This window comes from Camelus dromedarius, chromosome 5, assembly GCF_036321535.1.
Source record: "Camelus dromedarius isolate mCamDro1 chromosome 5, mCamDro1.pat, whole genome shotgun sequence".
Taxonomy (NCBI): domain Eukaryota; kingdom Metazoa; phylum Chordata; class Mammalia; order Artiodactyla; family Camelidae; genus Camelus; species Camelus dromedarius.
Window position 1 is genome coordinate 4,270,575 of NC_087440.1, and position 26,176 is coordinate 4,296,750.

Consider the following 26,176-nt stretch of genomic DNA (forward strand, 5'->3'; position numbering starts at 1 on the left):
TGAAGACAGCCCTGGCTCTAGGACCCACACTTGGGAGGGCAGGGTTTGCCCAGGCCCCCTGAGAGTGGCCATCTTGGTCTAGGGCCTGTGCTCCCAGGGCCTCACGGAGAGAAGTGAGACCCCTGGGCCCCACACTAAGGGCCACTTATTCAGCAGTCCCGGTGCTTCCCTCCAGCCAGCCTCCCAGCCTCAGGGCCAGACCCTGCTACCTGCCCAGTCCACAGCCCCACAAAGGTACTGGGGCGGTTCCCATCCAGAGGCCCCACAGTGGGGGCCTGTGACCCACCTGTGTTGAGGTGGTCTCTGGGCTGCCTGGCTTGAGGGAAGGGTGAGAGAAGACGAGGCCCCCAGGCCCCGGTCACAGCCGCACCCCCCTGAGGCCCTCTTGTGTAACCCGACCCAGCCCCGCACTGCGGCTCCTGGAGCCAACGGCTGCACGTCAGGGGTCAGAGCGCGGCTGTCCTCAGGCCGCCCCGCGCCTGCGGCCCAGCCGGGAGCCACCGAGGCCCTGGCGGAGGACCCCCGCAGCTCCAGGGTGGCTGTTGGAGGCAGCAGCAGCAGCAGCCAGAGGAGGGCCACAGGCTGGCCTGGGCCTTCGGGGAGCCATGCCCCTGTGCCCAGTGTCAAGGTTGCTGACCCCCACCTGACACTGGCCCCTGAGCCTGGGTCTTGACCCTGCCTGAATCCATCCCCAATCCCATTCTGCCCTTACTAACTTTAAACAGTTCTACTGAGGTGTTATTTATTTATTTAGTTTTAAACATTTTTTATTGATTTATAATCATTTTACAATGTTGTGTCAAATTCCAGTGTAGAGCACAATTTTTCAGTTATACATGAACATATATATATTCATTCTCACATTTTTTTCTCTGTGAGCTACCATAAGATCTTGTATAAATTTCCCTGGGCTATACAGTATAATCTTGTTTGCCTATTCTACAATTTTGAAATTCCAGTCTATCTCTTCCCACCCCCCGCCCCCTTGGCAACCACAAGTTTGTATTCTATGTCTGTGAGTCTATTTCTGTTTTGTATTTATGCTTTTTTTTTTTTTTTTTTTTTTTTAGATTCCACGTATGAGCGATCTCATATGGTATTTTTCTTTCTCTTTCTGGCTAACTTCACTTAGAATGACATTCTCCAGGAACATCCATGTTGCTGCAAATGGCATTACGTTGTCAGTTTTTATGGCTGACTAGTATTCCACTGTATAAATATACCACATCTCCTTTATCCAGTCATCTGTTGATTGACATTTAGGCTGTTTCCATGTCTTGGCTATTGTAAATAATACTGCTATGAACATTGGGGTGCAGGTGTCATCCTGAAGTAGGGTTCCTTCTGGATATATGCCCAGGATTCAGCAAGGTAGCAGGTTACAAGATTAACATTCAAAAATCAGTTGTATTCCTTTACACTAAGGATGAATCAACAGAAAAAAAGTAAAGAAACAATCCCCTTTAAAAGAGCACCCAAAGTAATAAAATACCTAGGAATAAATCTAACCAAGGAGGTGAAAGAATTATACACAGAAAACTATAAACCATTGATGAAGGAAATTAAAGAAGACTTTAAAAAATGGAATGTATCCCATGCTCTTGGATTGGAAGAATCAATATTGTTAAAATGGTCACACTGCCCAAGGCAATCTACACATTTAATGCAATCCCTATCAAATTACCCAGGACATATTTCACAGAACTAGAACAAGTCGTCATAAAATTTATATGGAACCATCAAAGACCTAGAATCGCCAAAGCATTACTGAAGAGAAAGAAAGAGGCTGGAGGAATAACTCTCCCAGACTTCAGACAATACTATAGAGCTACAGTCATCAAGACAGCGTGGTATTGGTACAAAAACAGACATACAGGATCAATGGAACAGGATAGAAGGTCCAGAAATAAACTCACACACGTATGGTCAATTAACCCATGACGAAGGAGGCAAGAATACACAGTGGAGGAAAGACAGTCTCTTCAATAAGTGGTGCTGGGAAAACTGGACAGCTACCTATAACAGACATTCTCCAACTCCATGTACAAAAATAAACTCAAAATGGATTAAAGACCTCAATGTAAGACCAGATGCTATGAAACTCCTAGGGAAAAACACAGGCTCAACACTCACGGACATACATTAATGCAATGTATTTTTGAACCAGCTCCTGGACTATTGGAAATAAAAGCAAAAATAAACAAGTGGGATCGAATTACAGTCAAAGGCTTTTGAACAACTAAGGATACCATCCAGGAAACGAACAGACAACCTACGGAATGGGAGAAAACCTTTGCAAATGATGTGACTGACAGGAGACTAATATACAAACAGCTCATACACCTTAATAACAAAGAAACAAGCAACCTGATACAAAAATGGGCAGAAGACCTAAACAAACCATTCCCCACAGAAAACATTCAAATGGCCATTAGGGCACAAGAAAAAAATGCTCAGCATCGCTCATTGTCAGAGAAATGCAGATCAAAACTACAATGCGATATCACCTTACACCAGCCAGGATGGCCATCACTGAGAAGTCTACAAGTGACAGATGCTGAAGAGGGGGTGTGGAGAAAAGGCAACCCTTCAACATTGTGGGTGGGAGTGCAGATGGGTGCAGCCATGATGCAGGACACTATGGAGGTTCCTTAAAACAATGAAAATAGACCTAAGATGTGCTCCAGCAATCCCACTCCTGGGAACATGTCCAGAGAAAAATAAAATTAAAAAAGACACATGCACCCCAATGCTCACAGCAGCACTATTTACGACAGCCAAGACACGGAAACAACCCAAATGTCCATCAACAGATGCCTAGATAAAGAAACTGGGGTACATATATACATACAATGGAACACTACTCAGCCATAAAACAAGAATAAAATAATGCCACTTGCAGCAACATGGATGGACCTGAAGATTGTCATTCTAAGTGAAGTGGGCCGGAGAGAGAAAGAAAAATGCCATATGACATCATTTATATGAGCAATCAAAACAATAATAACAATAATAATGAGGCCACAAATGGACTAATTTTCATTTTGATTTCATCAATATGTGTAAGTACATCTGACCATCCTTTATGATCATGTTACCGCATTCTGCTGATTCTTATTTTGTAGTTGGCTTTATTCTTTTGATAACTATGTAAGTTGAAAAACCTAATCCCTTCTTAGAAACGGTTAAGTAGTACATTTATGTAAACTAAAAAAAAAAGTGCAGTATACTGCATATACGTATCTACATGCAATATAACGTGTATGTGCAGTCGCACTGTAATAATTCTACCTAATAAAACTGGAAAAGTTGCGGGGGGGGGGGGGGGGACAGACATACAGATCAAGGGAACAGAATATAGAGTCCAGAGAAAAAACCCACAAACTTCTGGTCAATTAATATTCGACAAAGGAGGCAGGAACAACATACAGTGGAGTAAAGACAGTCTCTTTAGCAAATGACGCAGGGGAAACTGGACAGCTGCATGGAAATCAATGAAGTTAGGAGACTCCCTTACACCATGCACAAAAATAAATTCAAAATCACTGAAGGACTTAAACGTAAGACAAGACACTACACGCCTCTTAGAAGAACAACACAGGCAAAACATCGGACACACACGTCAGCAATGCTCTCCTGGGGCAGTCCACCCCAGCACACAGACATAAGGGCACAAATACACAGACAAATGGGACCAAACTGAACTTATCAGCTTTCTGCACATCAAAGGAAACCATAAGCAACACAAAAGGACAACCTACGAGATGGGAGAAAATATTCGCAAAAGATGAGACCGACGAGGGGTTAATTTCCTAAATATATGAACAGCCCATACAACTGAATAACCAAAAATCAACCCAATCCAAAAATGGTCAGAACTAATCCAAAAATGGTCAGAACTAAACATGCTTTTCTCCAGTGAAGACATACCAATGATCAATAGGCTTATGAAAAAACTCCTCAGTATCACTAATTATCAGAGAAATGCAAATCCAAACTGCAATGAAGTATATCACCTCACACCAGTCAGAAAGACCTTCACTGAAAAGTCCACAAAGGAGAAATGCTGGAGAGACTGCGGAGAAAAGGGAACCCTCCTACACTGCTGGTGGGAATGCAGTTTGGTGCAGCCATTGTGGGAAACAGTAGGGACATTCCTCAAGAGACTAAGATAGACTTGCGAAAAGCTTTTGATCTCTGTGGCAGGGCGACCAGCTCCCAAAGGCCCAGGCCTCACCCGTTATTGTACCGCAGGTCAACTGTGAAGCAGAAGGTCCGGGGTGGCCTCCACTGGCCAGGCTGGTCCACCTACACAGGAAGGCCATGACCTGAGGGCCAGGGGGAGGTGCTCCCTGGCTGTCCAGCCACCTCCCACCTCCAGGATTTGCACCCCCTTTCCCAAACCCAGGTATAAGTGGCAGCAAAGACTACTAATGTGGGGGGTGGGGCACCACGAACCAGGGTGGGGGACCGGACCTGCTTCAGGGTCCTAATAGGACATGTGGTCTGGATCTCACCCACGCACCCCTCCGTGTGCGCCTCCCCAACAGCACAGCCCAGGCCTCCCCCGCCGACTCCCCCGACCTGCGTGCCCCCACCAGCGCCCCCTTAGCCGCCTGGCGGCAGCAGCGGAGACAACGGCACGCGGCGGCCCAGACCCCAGGCCGCGTTCCTCCTCCGGGAGCTGGTCCAGGAGCACCCGGCTCCCGCCCAGCTTCTACAAGCTCTGGGCGGTTTCCGGCGTCTGCAAGGTGCGCGTGCGCGTGCGCGCCCCCCCCCCCCCGCAACACGGATGCTGGGGCGGGGTCTCCTGCTGTACAGCCCTTGGACAGTGGGGCTGGGGGGCGGGACCGGGCAGGGGCCCGCCCCCCCCCGCCCGCTCTGCCAGGTCTCCATCCCCAATGCCCCCACCCCACCAGCAATCGGGGCCGCAATCAACCATAACCACCACTGGCCCCGGGCGGGGCCACATCCCTCGGCCCCTCTCCCCTCGGCCCCACTTCTCCTGCTCTCCTCCCTCTCCCCGTTACTGTCCCCCAGACCCTGGCCAAGCCCAGTTTCCAACTGGACCTCCAAGATGGGGCTCCCTCTCCTCATACCAAGAAGCAAGCACAGGGTCTCCCTGCAGGGCTGGTGGAACTGGACCCAGTCCTGGACCTCCTGCAGGAGCAGGCTCTGGGTTAGGGTTGGGATTGGGGTTGGTGTTCAAGGTTAATGTTAGTGTTGGGGTTGGGGTCGGGATCAGGTTTAGGGATTTGGGGTTAGGGTTAGGATTTCAGGTGAGGGTTGACGGGTTAGGAGTTGGGGTAGGGGTAGTTTTAGGGTTAGGGTTTTAGGGTTAGGCTTATTGCTAAGGTTAGGATTTGGGAGAAGGAGTAGGAGTTAGGGTTAAGGCTAGGGGTAGGGATAGGGTGAGGTTTAGAGGTTAGGGGTCAGGACCAGAGCCAGAGTTTAGGGATAGGTTTGGGGTTAGGGCTAGGGTTAGGGGAGAAGGAGGAGAAGGGTTAGGGTTAGAGGGGAGGAGGAACAGGAGTAGGATAAGGTTAGAGTTAGCGGTTGGGTCAAGTTATGGTTTGGTATAGGGTTAGGGTTTGTGTTCTCGTTCAGGTTTGAGGTTCTGGTTAAGGCTAGGAAAAGGATTAGGGGCTGGGTTAGGGTTAGGACTTGGGGTAGGGGTTAGGTGTTAGGGGTTAGTGTTAGGGCTAGGGCAGGCTGTACATGGGGGGGGAGGGGGAGCCAGACTAGGATGAGATGTCAGTTGGAAGATCCCAGTCTCTGCAGATGACAGCAGCCATGGGGTTGGAGGGGAAGGACACTACCCACATGAAGGAAGGAAGACCCCAGTCCTGGAGGCTCCCTGGTGTGTGTGTGGGGGTCCTGCCATCAGTGGCCCCATCACTGGGAGGGAGAAAGAACCACTGGGAGTCATACATAGCTATCGAAGGAATAAAACCAAACACAAAATAAGAATCAGCAGAATGTGGTAATCCAATCATAAAGGACAGTCAAATGTGCTTATACATATTCAAGAAATCAATCAACTTAGTTATAAATAATTAGTTCATTTGTGTCATTATTATTATTATTATTATTATTAATTATTTAGATTCCTCATATAAATGATGTCATATGGCATTTTCTTTCTCTTTCCGGTCCAATTCACTTAGAATGACATTCTTCAGGTCCATCCATATTGCTGCAAAGGCATTATTTTATTCTTTTTCATGGCTGAGTAGTGTTCCATTGTATATATGTACCACAGCTTCTTTATCCAGGCATCTGTTGGTGGATGGATGGACAACATTTGGGTTGTTTCCATGTCTTGGCTATTGTAAATAGTGCTGCTATGAACATTGGGGTGCAGGTGTCTTTTGAATTATATTTTTCTCTGGATATATGCCCAGGAGTGGGATTGCTGGAACACATAGTAAGTCTATTTTCAGTTTTTAAAGGAACCTCCATCTACACTCCCTGCACCAATCTACACTCGCACCAACAGTGTGGGAGGGTTGCTTTTTCTCCACACCCTCTTCGGCATCTATCACTTGTAGACTTATCAATGATGCCTATTCTGACTGTTGTGAGGTGATACCTCATTGTACTTTTGCTCTTCGTTTCTCTTACAATGAGTGATACTCAGCATTTTTTTCATGTGCCTATTGGCCATTTGTATGTCTTCATTGGAGAATTGCTTGTCTAGGTCTTCTGCCCGTTTTTGGATCGGGTTGCTTGTTTCTTTGATATAAGGTGTATGAGCTGTTTGTATGTTTTGGAAATGAGTCCCTTGTCAGTAACATTTGCAAATATTTTCTCCCGTTCTGTAGGTTGTTTTTTCATGTTGTTGATGGTTTCCTTAGCTGTGGAAAAGATTTTAAGTTTAATTAGATCCCACTTGTTTATTTTTGCTTTTATTTCCAGTACTCAAAGAGCTGGTTCAAAAAATATTTTGCTGTAATGTATGTCCACGAGTGTTCTGCTTGTGTTTTCCCCTAGGAGTTTTATAGTATCTGGTCTTATATTTAGGTCTTTCATCCATTTTGAGTTTATTTTTGTACATCGTATTGGAGAATGTTCTAATTTCAGTCTTTTACAGGCAGTTGTCCAGTTTTCACAGCACCGCTTATTGAAGAGACTGCCTTTTCTCCATTGTATATTCTTGCCTTCTTTGTTGTAGATTGACCATATATGTGTGGGTTAATTTCTGGATTTTCTATCCTATTCCACTGATCTATGTGTCTGTTTTTGTGCCAGTACCGTTCTGCTTTGATTACTGTAGCTTTGTAGTATAGTCTAAAGTCAGGGAGCATGATTTCTCCAGCTCCGTTCTTCTTTTTCAAGATTGTTTTGGCTATTTTGGGATCTTTTGTGAGGAAATCTTTTTCAATCAGAAATATATGAAGAATGGAAAATTCTTTGTGTATCATCTTAGGTTATAAGTACCGAGCATTTATTTAGGTTTTTAAATTCCAGAGAATTCATTATTTTATTGTCATTTGTCTGAAAATCCTTACATTTTGAAGAAATCTCTTTCCTTATGACTCCTCTTTACAGGTCATTGAGTTTTAGTACCTTCTGAATATATGGCATTTAGTTGCAGGAAAATAATAACCTGATCCCTAGGACAATGGCCTTTTTTTTTTTCACTTTACACACAGAAAACTTGACACTCCACAGTGTGCACAGCCTGCCCCTGGTCACTCATGGGGGCTAAAACTCTGATCTCCAGACTTCTGGCCCAGCCCCACTACCAGCTTATCCTAATGACCTTGTCCAGGCGCTGCCCGGGTGAAGGAAAAGGACAGCTTGACCAGCACCGTCTAAACAGATGCTCCCTGAGAAAATGCCATCCATTTCAACCCTCACTTTGGATCTTGAGGTCACTCACACAGAGTCTGTATTCTGCCCATGAATATACGAGATTATAGCAGGCATATCATTATTGCCACGTAATGAACTTAATAGCCATTATTTAGAAATAATTTGCATAGAAACAATCACAAAACTTACTATAAATGGTATCTTGTTATGAAAGTAACTTCTCAGAAAGGGCCTGACCCCAAATGATGGGCTGTTTGCAGCTTTACATCAGGCCCTCAGCTCCCACCTAAGTTCTCATAACGGGTCAGTCAGGAAGAGTGGAGACAAGTGGAGGCCAACTCCTCAGGCTTCTGAGAGGACTGTGGTTAACAGTCGCCATCACAGAATCCTGATTTCTCATCCCAGGGGAAAGGCTAGTTTTAAAAACAGCCACAAACAACCTGGAGGCCAGGTTGCAGATGACACAGAGGGCCGCAGATGACACAGAGGGCCACAAGGCGACCTCCCCCTCCTCTATTTCAGCTGGACGATGTCAGTGGATGCCGTCCAAGGGAGACATGCCAAGGAGTTCAAACTTCCAACTGCAAGCCCAGAGCATCACTTCTCAACTGCCCATTTCTGAGGTGAACAGGCCCTTGAACTACAAGCATGGCTCTGAGCATTGAGAACTGCACTGAAGAGGGTGGTAAGAGGGTCCCAATGACCCCAAGGGGCTTTTAATGGGCTCCTTGGAGAAAACAGCAATTCTAAATATTCTTCAGGATTAAGCCACCAGAGCCTGTGACAGCCTGACCCACGGCTGCCAGGTGCTAAGGCTGCACTGCTTTTAAATTTGGCCTCTGAATGTGATTTGTTCTACCAACCAAAATGTGCTCCAAACTTGCTGGTGTCCAGAAATAGAGGAACGTCCACCCAGAAAAAACATCAAATAAACAAACTGGTGGATGTCAGGGGAACTTCATTTACTCCTGGAATTTCTACTGCTTTGGGGCAGAGAAATGAGGGTCTTTGTTTCTGTGGAGTTTGAGCCCAAGCTGGGTTCAGGTCCTGGGTGACACATGAGAGACATGGAAGCCACATCTAGGAAAGTGCCCTGCAGCTCCTTGATGGTAAGATCCACTGGTGAAGTACTGGCCTGATCACAGGTGCCAGATCCTGAAGTCCATGTCTTCGTGTAGCCTATGAACCATTCTGTGCTGTCCTGAGTTATGGTCAGAGAGGGAGAAGAGGGCCTGCCCTGCGAAATGTGCACTCTCATCATCTCAGCTTATCCAGACGGTGACTACATTTTACATCTGACCTCTCAAACTCTGTGGGTGAGGTGGTGGTGATTGTGAGTTGAGACTTAAGCACGAATCAGGACTCTTTCCCGATCTGGAAAGGGCAGCCCAGCAGTAACCCAGCACTCTCTGATGCCTGTTCTCTGGATGAGCAGTTCTTGTATCTGATATAACCACACTCAGTTGCTTTCCTAATAAGCTATGCCTTTCACAACTCTTGTGTTTTTGAATATACTATTCCCTCTGCCCAAATGCTTTTGTTAAAGTTTTCCAACTTCTCCTTTACCTTCAAAACCCCATTCAGACTCAAAGACATAGTAAAAAAAAAAAAAAAAAAAAACAACTTATGGTTACCAGGCGGAAAGGGGGTAGGAAGGGATAAGCTGGCAGTCTGAGATTTGCAAATGTTAACTACCATATATAAAGTAGGTAAACAATAAGTTTCTCCTGTAGAGCACAGGGAACTATATTTAATATCTTGTAGTAACCTATAATGAAAAACAAAATGAAAACAAATGTGTATGTATACGTATGCCTGAAACATTATGCTGTGCGCCACAAACTGACACATTGCCAACTGACTATATTTCAGTAAATAAGTAAATAAATGCATTCAAACTGAAGTCCTCTGTGACACATTTTCCTGTACCCCCACTTTCTTCTCTGCTCCTCCTACTTCTACTGTGGCCTTATCACATTACCTTATGCTTAGCCCTGTACGTGCAGCACACCTCCCACTGGTCCCGTTGGTCCAAGAGCTCTCACATCTCCCTTTTAGTCCCCAACAGAAAACCCAGGATAAAAGTCTGTTCTTTAAAAACATTAATGAATAAAGGTATGATAAAATAAAACACACTGCCAATTATAAAACTGCAGGATGTACTTGCTTTGACTTTCTTTTAAAGTCAGCAACTCTTCCTTCACATGAATCCACCCTCCAAGGCAGAGACGCACCCAGCCTGGCCAGCAGCCACACCGCAGTACACAGCAAACCACAAAGGGTACGATGACTTAAAATGCTCCGTGGCAGAAGAGAACTGTAGTAACTTTGAAGGAAACCTGTCCTGTCAGTAGACACAGAACCAGGAATGAGAGAATAAGGGGGAAAGGGAGGAAATGTGTCAAAGAAAATCCTATTTGGTGACGGGGGTGGTGGCTGCTGTCGGCACAGTCTTCCCAAAGCCTTCTGTGAGCTGCACAGCATGGCCTGGACTGGAGTGGAAGGTAAGTCTGCAGACAGCCATCATGACCTCTGCACCATTTTCAGTAGGGTGAGTGGTTGCAATGATTCTGGTGCAAAATACTCATGAAGTCAGTAAATTTTTATTGTGGACTGATACGTTCTTAGCCCTAGGAATAAAAATAGCATTAAGACACATTCACTGTCATGTCTTTCAAGACTGTATAATCTAGCATGGGAAACATACCCATAAAACAGTTATCCTGCAAACACATCTTCAAGGAGAGAAGGAAAGCAGAGCAAGATCTGTTACGGAGAAAACAAAACCAATATAAGGAGATATAAAAAGTACATACTTACATCAATCAGAATATTAAACAATTTAGGTTGCATTTCCATATTTTCTTATAGTTAGATACATTTGCTTACAAGGGGGGGTTCTGATATTTCTTTCTGTGTATCAGGGTTTTTTTCTGCCCTAGGTACCTACGTTTTGGACCCTTACAGACCGCTGGGAGGTATGATTTACAGGGGAATATGGTTTCTGTGTTTTTCACATTCTTTCTCTCTCTTGTATTCCAGATGATACATGACCTATAGGGTTTGACTGTTGTAATGACTCATTTTTATTGTTTCATAGGCTAACCAGAAACACAACTCCAAGCATGCCAAACTTGCACGTTAGTGACACCACGCCATCCCATGTCCTCTGTCATCTCACCATGCCATTTCTCCTATGTTGAACTGTCTCTCAACAAGCTCCATTTCCATGCACCCATAACCCCACCCCCTGCAACTCTATCAGGATGTTTGATGACTTGCTTTTGTTATTATAGCATTTATCATGCATCAATAAGCCAGTTATAAGAAAGGGGTATAGATTAATTCACTGAAAGATACATTGATACATTCTCAATGACATTGCCTATTATTCAAACGCTAATGCAATGATTATGGCAATCACAACACAAAATAAAATATCTCTGGCTTAATAATAGTGGGCCATTAAATCACACAAATGTCTAAGAGCTCTCCAGGGAGTGTTAAAATCGAGCTGCCAAACCAGCTGGGGAAAAAAACCAATCTGAGTTGTCTTTTTCTTTTTCGTTTTTTTAAGAGCACATCATAAGGAGAAAATGTAAGCAACCTAGAATCATGTAAATTTTTCCCAAAATAAACATGATCAAGATTCCTCCAACGAATATACTTATAAAACATGAAAATGATTTTGTTATATTTTTATGATGATTTATTTTAAAAATGTCTTCTTTCTACTGTAGCAAAATATTAGTGATCAGATAGCTAGTTATAAAGAAACATTGATATATAGACTGTGGACAAAAGTAATTTGGAGTGATTCTAGAGAAAGTCAGGGAGCAAACAAAAGGATATGTAATGTATTCTAATCTTCCTGTTTTTTCCTGTGGGTCACATATTTGCCAAAGTGGTGATTAGATTAAAACGCAGGGTGAGGTATTGAAGAAGAATGTATTTTTCCCATATTTAGCTCATTCTTCATTCAGGTATTTTCGAGGGTTCATTGCATACGAGGCAGTGTTCTCTGCACAGGAAGTGTAACGGGGGTAAACCCAGTCACGGCTCCTGGTGTGAGTTTCACGCTGCCGGAGGAGACAACAGGAAGCAGAACAACAAATGCATCTTCAATAGGGATGGAAGATGCTTGTGAGAAAATAAAGCAGGATAAGAGGAACTGGGCAGGGTCCTATCTGATACAGCGATCTCTGGGAGGGCATCTCTGCTAGGGTGCCATTAAGGAGAGACCAGAAGGAGGCGAAGAAGTGAGGAAATAGATCTCAAAAGGAAGAGACTTTCAGATACAGGAAGCACAGATCCTGAGGCAGGTCAGCATGTGGTGCGTCCAGGAGCCGGTGGGGCTGCTGATCCTGTACTTGGACCTGAGCCAGCAAGACAGGAGGAACCGGGAGGATCGCAGGTTAGCGAGGCGGGCGCCCTCTGGAGGCCATTGCAAGTACTTCAGCCTTTACCGTGAAATGGGAAGCAATTAGAGGTGCTCCCACTTACCCTTCAAAGGGTGGCATCTCTCTCCAGTGAAAGGAGAAGATGAGTACAGCTAGGGTAAATGAGACTGAAAACTGTGACTTAAAAGCATGCGTCTTTAAAGGAGTCTCTCATGCTCATTAGAATAGAAACAGGAGACCATCGTCTTTCCAGCCAGCTCACCATCACGGAGAGAGAGGGAAGGTGGGGACAGAAGACAGAATATTCTGAGGTTCTTTTATTGTTTAGTCAACGGAGTCAGCTGGGGGTTGGGGAGGGGACAGAGGCTTAGCCACTTTATGTTTTATTTCTCATCTGTAAGTGGGGGTGATAATAGTTGCTGATGGTAACAGTCTATTAGTTGTTGCTGTGTTTCTTCTTGTGTTATTGTTACTATTATATTTATTGTGCTGATGAAAATCAGATTTTTAAGCCTATGTTCTAAGATCTAGATGTCAAACTGCAATATGTAAGTTAGCATCAATGAACTGTCCCTATGGAACCTTTTACAAATAGCGTTTTGCCCTTCACTCTTAGTGACCTTGTAGTCCCAAATTGCAGTTATTTGCATGAAACTGATAAAAGTTACCTTCACCATACATACCCTTATGCATTTTGGTGTAGGAACTTTACAATTTAATTACGAAGTAATTATTTAAGTGTGAAACAACATTCAGAATATGAAGATTAAATGTGACCAGAACGACTTTAATACTATCAGTAAAAATTCGGCCCAGTGAACCAGAAAGTTTAAAACAGTTATGCTCATATTGGGTGCTGATGCAAGTACCGCTCTCATTCACACGACTCCCCATGCAGTACGTGGACACAAAAAGCGACACCTGGATTATAGCATGTGTATCCATTGTTTTTCTATCAAATAGAAAAAGTTTTTCATGAAATCTAAAGGAATGACCTAATGACCTTGCACCATTAAGAGCTTCTGGTGATAGATATTCGGTTTTAGATCTTTAATTAACAGTCAAATAAGCCGAGCTAATAGACTTTCTTGCCCTATTCGTTGCCATCTTGACCCAATAAATAGCCATTTGGATTTTGATAAATAAATCTACTGAGAATTACTTGAATCTTTAAGGAGACAAATAAAATTGAGGTTTAAAAATCAATGCTATTTCATCTGCTTTTTTTTGGGGGGGGGAATTATTTGCAGACAGGGACAAAAAAATCACTTGAATCCAAGTTACATTTTCGTTTGCTTAAATTATCACCAGAAACATTTGCAAAGGCATGGATTGAATATAGCATCAGAATTGAAATGATCTAACTTTCAAATATTATACAGGTCCTCATTAGTAAGTGCCTCATCGCTCCAATGTCTCAGCTCTCAGGGGATAAAAAAGGCAAAGGCGGTCATCCACAATGTGTTTGTGAGTGCAGAACGTTTCCATTTTCTCAATACAGAGAAGCTACAGCTGGTCTTATTCATTTGCCTCATCTGTGATTGTCACAGGCTTCAGTTACAAGAGTAATGAATTTTCTTTTGAATAAATAGTTTTAAAATAAAAAATCACCCTGTGATTTGTGAACTTTTTTCTACTATGTTTTCTACTTCATCACTTTAGGTTGCTTTCCCCTGAGTCCTGGCGTTGAGAGGGCAATGCCTGAAACAGTGGTGACCTTTAGTTCTCTGCATTTCAGAATTTATTCCAGGCTTTTGACTTGACTGTGTGTTTATAATAGTAGAAATCTATTTGAAAATATACTTCTCAAGGACAGTGAATGAAAAAGCAGGGAACACTGAAACCCTGAAATAATAGCTTTTGGAAGATGGCTTGAAAGTAGATTGCCTGCTAAGCCATTATTCTCTGACGTTTTAAAAGTTTTGATTGAGGAATTTTGCTGGGAGGGTGAGCAGGGGCATTTCCAGTATGAATGCCAGGAGACCACCATGCCATGTTTCACACAATAGGAGGAACGGAGCAGGTGCTGAAGGCAGGCAAAAGGGAGGGAAAGAGAAAGCAGTGCTGGTGGGGTCATTTCCCCAGTGACCCCAGTCTTCTGTTAGGCGTACTGACTGGCTGTGGATGTAACTGTAGTAATGGATGGAAAGCTACATTGAAGCCTACACCCGCATCACGTCCTCTTGGTTGCTCTGGTTTTGTCCTCTGGCACATCATAAGGCATGAATAGCAAAGTAATGCCATAAAGCAAGAGTCTTTCTCTTTCTTTATTCAGCAAACATTTATGGACCACCCACATTTCTTAGTGGATAGCTTATCAGTCCCTACACATCATCATGCTCATCATGTAGGCTTGGAAGACCACTGACACCATCAGCACTTCTGTTTCATCACCTGCAAAGTGAGAGCAACACTAATCATCACAACATGAGGACGAGGACTCAATGGAGTAATCTATTCACAGCGCTTCCTACACACAAGGGCACATAGCAAACCCTCAGTGTTGGCTTTCATTGTAACCATGTGGTAGCACCAGCTTCTAAACTGTAGAAATGAGGCTAAACAAAATAAAAATCATTTCATGTGTCTCCCACACTGCTGCTTGTGCGTTAGAAAGCCTTTCATTTTCTAGCACATTGGGAAGAAATCATATCTTAGGGGAAGTAAAAATGAAAAGAGAAGTAGTTTGGTGGGGCATAGTTTCAGTTCTATCAAGGGTGGCATTACCAAAGTTTATTTTTCAGAACTTAAAAAAAAAAGTAAATTCCCTTGTTAAATAAATTCTATATTATTTAGTGCTTCTGAAATTTTACCACACACAAAAAAGAGCCCATCAATGGCCTTGAGATGCTGAGATAAAAACAAACACCAGAGACAACCACAAAAACATCTTCAGCACAAGATTGTTCAAATTTAAAAATCATAAATATCTGAGCATTCTACTACCTGAAATCATTTTGTTGGGGAGGGGGTAACTTTGGATCTATTAACCACTGACACTAGGAAAAGGCTGAACACTAGTAAAATGTAATTTAGGAAACAAAATGGAAAAAAAAAAATGCTCTCATCCCAGAAACACGGTTAAGGAGGGCAACAGACAAGAAGTATGAGAAAGAACATGCATGTAAAGGAGTCGATGTGAGGGTAACCCCAGGCTGGGACAGCAGCCTCTTCCAAGGTCAGCAGATGTGTGTGACTCGTCATTGTGAATGACTACAACTCCACTTTGCTTATTGCCTGCATTGCAGTTATCCATATCACTGTTACTTTCAAAGCTTGATAAATTAAAGTTGTCTACCTACTTGAAAAAAATAGGTAATTTGTAGAGAAAAGCATTAAGCTGGGATTATACCTCCCACTGTATATTTTCTTCAGAAGATGAACAGGACCAGAGCATTCCATTTGCTAAGTTCTATTTTCTGTTTCACAAATTCACCTCTGAGTGTGTGTTGAGCTCTTTTAGGAAACATGTCCGTCATTTTAGCAGCGCCGTGTGTAATACACTATCATGATTCTAGGTAGCTGGGTAACTTACATCAGATCCCCGGCACTATTCAATGCGATGCCAAAGGAATGTTTCAGTAGGTTGAACATTTAATAAAAGTGTACCCCTTTCCTACTTTCCTTTTTCCAAATACTTTTATTAATTTGTGGGCTAAAATAATGAACCTTTAAGATGCCAAATCCTTTTGACTAGACACCAACATGGTTAAAGACCATAAGTATAGGAATTATAAAAACTGCATTTGGATGGTAACTATTTTAATACGACTATAAGAGAAGATAGATATCACGGAAGAAAAGAAGTTTGGGTAATTAGTGGAAACCAGGTTATGAGTATAATCATCCTGGAACAGCGTGAATTTTTTTGAATAAGGGTAATATGAACAAATAAATTATTTAGGGCATACGTGTAGTAAGTTTTTAAAGAATGCTTTATGTGCTAATTTAATTTGCAGGTAGAGTGAATTTTAGTTTCCCCTAGTGGATAGATTCTCATGCTCAGGTTGTATTAATAATGAAACTCTTTTAGAGAAAAAAGATGTAAAATTTGTATGAAGAGACAAAGAGAATTACTGCACAAATGGTCTCTTCTCATAACAAATACCACTGTTCACAGGAAGGAAAGTTGCCCAAGACAAAAAGACAACAACAAAGAAAACGATAGCGTCCCTCACTGATCTTTTCCAGTTGCTTTGCGCTCACATAGTTGCAGTTACCTGGGAATTACCCAACCTTCCTGGGCACAGACCTCAACCCTCTCATATTGCAACCCCTCCCTACCTAGTGCCACAAGCTTTAAATAGGCTCCTCTGAGCACAGGGCAGGTGGGTGAGGAAGAACTGGGACGATGATGGGGTAAACTTCCCTTCACTGGCTCAAACACTAGTCTGTTTGGAGGATAGGGACCAGCAAAATAACAAAAATAAGACACAAACATTTATCTAGGAAGAGAATTCTGCAACAGTTGTGTGAGTAATATTTATTTAAAAAAAAAATTAAAGTCTCCAGAAATTGCCCTAAGGGTATGCAGAAGAGGGAGAAACATTTATTCAAATCTTGACGAGAAGAGGGAGAGTCTTGGCATCTGGGCCAGTCCTGCCCCCTTCCCTCCCTCTCACAACAGCCTAGTGTGATAGAAGGCTCCCCAGGATAGATGCTGCTTCTGCCCAGAACTCCCAGCGCAGGGCTGCTGTTCCACCCTGGGGCTGGTGCCAGCCTCCCGGGGAGCTCACGGGTATAATCTGAAACAGCACCCCCCACCCCCACTCACAGGGGGAGAGTGAAGAAAGAAGAGCTCTGTAGAAATCACTCCAGGTTGGTGGGTGACAGTTTTCATAAGCAAAGGAACTTACTTATGAGGTGGCCTTGTTATCTTGGGAGGGCACAAGGTGAGTAGTTTTCCACACCTTCCTGCCAAACATTGAGAGTTTATGTGGAAGTCTTAACTGGGTCCAGTCCTGTGTACCATCCAGGTAGTGTCCACACTACATTTCTGCCCCACGGCTGTAATCTGAGGGCAACTTCTGGGAATGATGAGGCAAGTCAAACATTTGAGCACGGAGTGGGGGATAATTGGGAAGCCTTCAATTGCTAGGATCCAGCTCACAGGTCAACCAGTGGTCACATCTTCTCTACGATCCCCTCCAATACCTGGAAGGAACAGGTCACCACTTACTGTGGTCCCTGCAGCTGTGTTGCAGAAGCTCTGTTCCAAGCAACTATGAGAGAAGGGGGAGATCTCCTGCCCCACGAGCCTCCGTTCATCATAGGGAAGCCCCACCCCAAGCGCAGTGGGCTTAGAACACTGGGTCCACCTCTGAAACCTGTTTGCTCATAGGTGGAGCTTCCATTCCAAATGTGGTGAGTTGAACAGACCAGCAGCTACCACCCCACTCAACACTCTACTTGCAGAACAGGATAGTGTTCCAAAAGAAGCAGGCTGCTATCTCCACCCCCAGCTTCAGTGCAGAAAGGAACAGGTTCTAACTAGGTACAATTAAATCTGTAACAAGACAGCAGTGCAAAACTTCCTTAGAGGGGAGTGAGTCTTTCAGAATAGATCCTGGAGAAGTTCATGCATGAGGTTGTGTGAAAAACACAGGAGATCTTGGTACAGAGTAGTTGAGAGAGGATGCAGTGCAAGACCAGGCAGAAGTTACATACAGAGAGAAGCGAGAGAGAAAGCTGGAAAGATGGATGGATGAAACCTGAAGCCTGATAACACCCGGTGTCTGAAAGGGGACACAACTTTCATTGGATCAGAATGTGGAGCAACCTGTGCCCCAGAGTGTTGCCGAAACAACAGAGGATCAGCAGCAATTAATAAAAGATAACTTATGAGTGAAGGTTCCAATAGTGGCAAGCCATGCTGAAGCTTCATTGAGAGACTAAAGAAGGGGCAGTCAAAGAGAGCTTTGCGAAAATCACAGTCATATCTTGTGAAACTGTAACAGGGAGACCGTGACAGCCCAAGAGTAAGATCATAGGCCTGAAGACCAACGCCAGAGGGTTCCCATCGCAAGGGCAACAGAGCATCGAAATAGCCCATCAGTTACCCCAAAATGGGGAAGGAGAAAAGACTCCAGTTCTTGAGAATTCAGATGGGAGAGGAAAGCGTTGTGTAGGGAAAGAGTTGAAAGATTTATTAGCAAAGGGGAAGTACCTCCCAGAATGAGAGGTGGGCTGATCCAAGGGCGGACAGCAGTGGTCTTCACTTGCCCCTCCTCTTATGCCCTTGCTTAGAGGTGGTCTCTTGACTGACAGCTCTTGCCCCCGGAGTGCTTAGTCACGCTTGGCCCCCTTTGCACACGTCTTTACCCATGAAGCACACAGAAACTCCCATGGGGGGGGCTAAACTGCAATGCTAGTTATATTACAACGAACACTAGGTCATGTCAGGTTAGGTCCTTGTCGCTATCGCGCAGATGCAGCTGTCAGGTTCTAACCAGTTTATGGCTGACACTCATTTAGGGAAAGTAAAGCCCCTTTATGTTGGAGGTGGGCATAATGCCATTATCTGGACCCTCCTCCCTCTCCTCCACCTTATCTGCCTGGTGCCCCCACTTATCTACCTAGCTGACACATCCAAGTCGCTAAACAAGCAAGCAGATAAATAAACAACAAGGACAAAAATCCATGGGTTGGGAGGAGTTCGGATCCTTGTTTAGAGTTGCTACAACATACTATCTAAAATATCCAGTTAGCAACACAAAATAAGATGTGCAAAGAAACAACACACAGGGAAAAGCAGAGAATAGAAGCTGACTCTGAAAAGTCCAGGCATTGGGAAAACTTTATACTAAGAAGGTAGAAACAAAACCACGTATGCTTTGCCGCCACACCTATCAGACCCACGGGGTGCAGATCTACAGGGACGGAGAACCAGTTGTGGTGCCTAGATCTGAGGCGGGGACCTGAGGGCTGAATGCTAAGGGGTTCTACTGGTGACAGAATGTTTTATAATTAGATTTGGAATGATGGTTGCACAAATCTCTGACTATACTAAAAAACACCAAATTATATACTTCAATGGTTTATGAATTATACATCTCAATAAGACTGTTTAAAAATGATACAAAGTAATTTTGCACATAAGGTTATTTTTAACAATGGGATAAAACCATTGTACAGAAAATCAACTTCAACTTTTATTTTAAAATTATCTGAAGGAAACGTCGATTGGTACATCATTTGCTCTAATTCACTTTCTATTTTAACTCAAAAACACTTTATATCTGATCCTAGAACTTAGCTATTACACGTGCTTCTCTTTAGCAAAGAGTATGGGAGAAGCAGGGGTCAATACTCTGCACATGGCGAGCCCTGAAGTACAAGCTGACACCTGATCTTCTCTCCCTCTGTCCAGGCAAGATTAGATGATCAGACAGAACTTTAAAAAACACCCTCTATGTTGAAAGAATGAATCAAGTTGAGAACCATAAATAAGGTACGTAAGGACAAGAGAGTGATTCGAGGATTCCTTTAGTTGGTAAGTAGAAATGCAGTGTATTGTAGGTGAAAACCCCTGAAACAGTTCTACCAGAAAGAGTAGCAGTTGCAGACGTGAACTGTTACTATAAAGAACCGCTAAATGAAACTACGCTAAAAGTTAGACCAAAGAAAAGCAGAAAATGAGGTGATTCTTGGTAAAAAGCAGTGCAATCTGGATCAGATTATGCGTTTGGAAATAAACCCAACTCTGAAATGTTTATAAATTTCCATTTGTTACCAACTCCCTTGTGCAGAATAAGAATAGAACACAAGCGTCCATTGAACGCGGGGGCGTGACAGGAGCTGCCGCTAAGAACGTAAGACACTGTAGTAACTCAGCCATATGTGTAGCGTGTGCGAAGGGCGAAGACTGGCAACAGAGATTTGCACAAATAAAACAGCCACTTGAATTCAAATAAGTACACTGAGAGCAGCCACTTCATAATTTTAATTTCAATAGTTTCCCTTTGCAACGCCTTTAAGTAATGCAGGATGAATCAATGCAAAGTAACTGCTGCATAGATAAGAAATTATTCACTTTTCACGTCGTCTAATTAAATTTCAGACTCCTTAAGTGCAATCCAAAAGAATTATTTTCTATAATGTGAAACCTAGTAAAGAATTTTCCTCACAATTTAAAAGCCAATCATTCTTTGAGGAAACGATTTCTTTATCTACCTATTGGTTTTTAAATGTTTTCGGAAACCACAATCAGGAATTCCAGGTAGACATTCCAGCGGGAAAGCCTGTCCTGGAAATTTTAGGAAAGTGCTGTTTTCATAAGGCCTATGGTATCCTCAGTTTTTCTTTTTTGACCCATTTTAATGTTGAGCTACAACAGACTGCCAGTTATTTCCCCAACAAAAGTAGATTTCTTTGGGATCAGCAAAGAGTTGCAGTTTTGGTTCTCCAGCCATTGCAAGACAGATGCATGTACCCAGCAAAAGAGGAAGAGAACTCTTCCAAGTGGGGGACAGGGGGTTGGGACGGCTACACAAAGCATCCAAGGCTTCTCACTGGCTGCGTTGTTCCCATCTCTCACTAGCGTGGCTAAGCTCCCGCTAGGAAAGAAGAGGGAGTCCTTCTTCTTGCTGTTGGGCTCTGCTGTCTTTGTAGGGGATGAGGGCTCCCCTTTCTGGCCCCCAGACTCTATTTTAAATGAGGCTTCTGTTTACTATTTTTCTACAATGAGAAGACCATGGCAGCAGCTATAATTGTTCCAAGAACTTTTGTCAAGAAGGTTAATAGTTATCGTACTTTTATTGCCTTTGAATCATATACCTGACCTCCCCCTGTGGCATCAGAGCGCCAGCATCTCTGTGCACCTGCTCTTCCTAGTTGTGCTGCTGAAACTTCGTGTGTGCTATTCATCACGCTGAATGAAATTGTATGGAAAATGAATTTTGTAGCCAATGTGTGGCTACCCCCACCTACTGCCTATATGTCACACTTAAAACCAAAATCATATTGAGAGCTTTTGATTAAATTTCTTTGGGGATGGATTTCAAAACTATGAGACTGAATAATCATTATCATATTAAAAGTAATGATAATAACAAAATTATGTCAGATTGTTATTTTAAATGCTTTCATGCATATTATTTCTATTTCATCTTTCTTCCTCTCTCTCTCTCTCTCCGTCTCCACCCTCCTCACACGCACACACACACACACACACACACACACACACAAGAGGCATTAACTTCTTTTTTTTTCTGCAAAAGAATATAATTTTATAGTTTGAGGTGATTCATTGTCAAAAAATTTAGGAACATTATTACTCTTGCTATTTAAAGTTTTATCTAGTCACTCCTGTGTTAAACTACAAAAGACAATGCTACCACAGTGGAATGAATCGCTTAAAAACAGGAGAGACAATAAGCAAACCTGTCCTCTTACTCAACAAGAAAACAATTTTCCCTCTTGCCTTAAAAAGCAATTTCAATAATATCCAAAGTTAACAGAAAGCCTCAAAACTTAGAAAAAAATTTTAATTCTTAATTCTGGTAATTCAATTTTAAGTTTACAAGACAGGCAACACAAACAGTATTCAAATCAGACTTTATTTGAATACAGACACTTTCTCAAGTATTCTTCTGCACACAAAGATTTCTTCTTTACAGTGTTCAAATTACAAATGTTTTGTTATCAGACAGAGTAAGACAAACGATGCCACTGAAAAAGTTATTATAAATATGGTTCTGCTCCATAATGATAAATTTTATATGCAACCTACATGTTTCATCAAACTTAAAGCACATAAATGCACTCTGTACAAATAGACTCCATATTTTGATAAGTACCCGATTGTTAACTTTACCAAACACTTCAAGCAGAATCAAATTTTCACTTGATCATAGCAAATACAAAACTGACATAAATTGGACCTAAGATCATTTTATACATACAAAATTAAGTTCTGATCTCACAAACTGCTAGCATTCCTCGAATTACAATATGAATAGCAAACATCTGAGCGGAGAGACAAATGCAGCTAAAAAGTGCAAACAAAACTTCAGCCTTCAGTATTTGCCACATAAATCTATTTATTCTCCTCATAAAATACAATTACAAAGTCTCAAATAGTTATCATTCACAAAGCTATTTATAGTTCACAGGCAGTTCTACACAAAATTCCCTCTTGCCCACAAGGTAAGGCAGCTCCTGCCTGACAGCGCAGGACTCAAATCCAGTTTCCCGAACTTCACATCCCATGTCCTCTCTTCCACTAGACCACACATACTTAAAATCCTGTTTATTTTCTAATTGGACAAATGACGTTTGGTTCTCACAAACAAACATTCTAGCTATTTGAGAGGCCAAGAATCAACCTTCTCTTAAGTTGCATCAAAGCCTAAAAGTCAGAAAACTGTATATTTCTGCCCAAAGGCAGGGCATTAACTAAAGGACAAAATGTGTGTCTGATATTCTGAATATTCGGAAGCAGATAGAAATACGAACTTCTGATACTCATCATGACTGCTGTAAGGAAGGTTCTTCTGGGTTTTGAGAAAGAACAATACTTTTTCTTACTTTTTACTCAAAATTCAAAATGAAGGATGCTGTCATAACTACTATCTTTTTTTCCTCCAAATTGTGTCTTTTTTCATATTTGACTAAAAGCTTCTTAACGGCAGGATCTCTTCACACACAACGCTCAATATACAATTTATTTATACACACCCACAACTGAAATGCAGCACCACAGTGGATTTCAGCGTATTCATGGCATGCCTGCACCTCAGCCCCTCTTCGAGTTAGCACTTTCCAAATCCTACACACACACACACACAGACCCCAATGCTATTCCCTCATTAATGATCTCAGGCTGACAGTGTAATCAAAACAAACAAGAAAAATGTAGCACATAATATTATCCTAATTTCTCTTCTTTTTGTATATATCTGGGACAGTTGGGGACCTTTTTAAAACTACAAATGTGCTTATGTCACTTTTACAATTTAAAAGACGATCTATTACAAATAGTGGGAGAGGTGTACTACCAAGGACAAACCATTAAATTAGCTGAAAAGAACAAAACGCTACTTCTACTCACCACCACTCTTAGCAAAACTTTTTTTGAAATGCAATTTATGTATATTCAAAATACAACAGTAAAACTGAAAAATATTATAGACGTGTTTCAATGTACCATGTATCAATATATAACGATACAGACAAAAATGAGTAAATTAAAAATAAAAAATATTAATGTATCACTGATTAAGACTTGGATTCTGCTTCATTAAGGAAAATAATTCATCAACTACCACTCTGAAAAATCAAAATAAGAATTATAAATTCAAAATATCTATGGTTCAAAATTGAAAAATGTCTTTCAAGTAATTATGTTTAAATATTTAGGCATTTAATGATTGTTCAAGTCATTTTAAGATGTAGGTCAATTACTTGTTTTACAAATTAAGAAATTATGAATATTTTGATTTATTTAATACCTACATACCTATGTTTCATCCAACTTAATTTGAAAGAACTGGAAATGGTATCAGTAATTCAGAATCCCCAGGAAAGTAGCTTCACATTCACAAAGCAGTAGTACAGCTTGAACAATTTCATTATAAGTCTTATTTTTAAATGACAGCCATAATTTATTGAAATAAAAGATGAGTTACCATAACAGCTAAGTACCATCTACCTACCTCTGCATGTTTAGAAATATCCCCAAGTATTTTTAAGCACATTTAATTCAATAGTAATTATTAACATAAGTAACATACTTCTAACACATAGTACACGGCTTCATCTAGGTATGGCCTTTTAAAAAAATTAGTATTGATAAGAAAATACATGCAGTACGGTTAAGTCATTTTCAACAGCACAGCAGAGTATGCATGCAAATATGTTCCCTACCAATCCCAAATGCCCTAGCAGGTCAAGGACAAAGCCTTAATCTGTCCCCAAAGAAAAGTATTTTAGCAACATACCTAAGACCAAAGCTTAAGGATTTGGTATTTTAAGCCAAACTGTTTATAAAAGCAGGGGAACATGACAGGTAACAAAAGGTTAACTGAATTACACTATCTTGTTGCAAATCCCATGTGATTATGTACCTGAAGAAAAAATGAGACCGTTTATGCTACCTAAAAATACTCACAAATAAAAACTGCCCCTAAACGTGAATTCATGTTAACATAGCCACAATTCATTACATTAGATATTGTCACCCAACACTACAAAATGTTAATGCCAGTCTAAATACTGGAGAACTTCACAAGTAGTTCTTCCCTTCAATAAAGGGAACCCTAAAAACACAAAATCTTAAAAAGAAAGTATTTAAAATTAAAGTAACAGATTATGACACATAGCAGTATTTTTTAATGGTAGGTTTCATTTTTGTGGAGAGAAACTTCAGTGCAATGTTTTACAAAGGACTAAAATGGTTACTTGCTGGAGGGAAAAGAGGGACTCAAAAAAAAGTTTTTAAATAAAAAGTCATTAAGTAGAATCCTTTCATAAATTGTTATTTTTCATTAAAATAATTATTTATCTCAACGATATACAGGTTCTAAACCAAGTATAAAGATGTATAATATCAAATATGAAATGGAAAGAAAAATTTAAAAATATTTTCTGATTCATGTTTCCACTGTCGTACACATTTAAAGTCTAAATGCCACTGAGCCGTATAGCTGGTTCAAGGTAAAAAAAAAAATTTTTTTTAAGCCATGAATATTTTTAAATACTTGTAAGCTGGAAATCAATATACAAGACACAGAACTTTACTCTAATGGATAATCGGTTATCAAACAAGGCACATCAAAACAGAACAATCTGTAATACTCTGCTAAAACCTAAACCTTTAAAGTAATACTAAATGCATACCCGTTAAATCCAGTGACAATTTTCAGTATTCTTTCCTTCATTTCATCAAAGGGAATATATTCGACATTAGGGTTGGGGGGACCTCTTGGTTCAGGAGCTGAAGTTCTGAAATCATCCATCACTTTCTCCAGTTTGAAAATAAAAGATCCTTTGAATTGGGACCACTGAATCATTGTTTTTCCACTCTCTGCAACAGGACGAAGAAATTGATCCAGGACCGGACGAACTTCTTTTTTTCCCCCTTTCCTCAAAGTCTTTCAGCGCCTCCTGCAGCTTCTCAACGCCCACGGCCTCCCGGAGCCGCTCGCAGCCGCCGCCTCCTTCGGCGGGTCTCCCGGGACCGGAAGGCCTCCCCCCGCCCCCGACGCGCGCCCCCTCCCTCGCACGCACTCCCGCACGCAGGCTGACGGGGCGGGGGCGGGGTCGTGGGCGGGGCGGGGGGGCCGGGGAGGCGTGGTTGGGCGCAGGCACCGACGGGAGCCGGGGGAAGCGAGCGAGAAAGCGAGACCGAGAGCACCTCCCGGAGCCGCTACCACCGGCCCTCCCACAGGGAGCCCAGCACGTCACCAAGAGCCATGAACTTCTATTTTACAAACGGAAACTTGTGATCAAAGGGATCCAATAATTTGAGTATTATCAAATCAAGTCCAGAAACCACAGTTCAAACCCAGGAATTCACATACCAGTATTTGATACGTTTTCAGAAATGTTTTCAGAAATATCATGATGATGCTTTAGATTGTTTCTTCTGGCAAGGGATACAGTAAAATATTAACTCAAAATGAATGAAAATTACTTTTAGTATTACTGATTACTGCATTGGTGCACCTATCCTGAAGACTATAAAATGTAACAATATATAATATAATAGAATGATCTTATTGCATATAAAATGTTAAATTTTATAATAATTTTAAGGGACCATACACCTTTTCCGGTAATCATGTTTATCTAACTATATTTGAATGTAGAAAATGTAACAGAAAGGAATTAAAAGGAAATAAATTAAAAATAGCAAAAAATTTTTTTTTGTAAAAGACAGTATTCATATTGTCAGTCTTGAAAATTCTGGGATTTTAAACTATCAACAGCCTACATAAATTAAACTTTGATATAAAAGA

At 41.8% G+C, this 26,176-nt stretch overlaps 1 protein-coding gene across 4 annotated transcripts in view; it reads left to right on the forward strand.

The window, feature by feature from the left end:
• LOC135321264 (ubiquitin carboxyl-terminal hydrolase 3-like) overlaps positions 1-26,176 on the forward strand; it is a 289,286-nt gene that overhangs the window by 225,067 nt on the left and 38,043 nt on the right. For 3 of the 4 annotated variants that reach the window (XM_064485505.1, XM_064485503.1, XM_064485506.1), the window contains one exon: positions 8,341-9,721. The exons of the other annotated variant lie outside the window; for it this stretch is intronic. The gene's annotated coding sequence lies outside the window, so the exon portion shown is untranslated. Of the gene's footprint in view, positions 1-8,340; positions 9,722-26,176 lie in introns of those variants that run through there. 4 annotated transcript variants of the gene reach the window in all.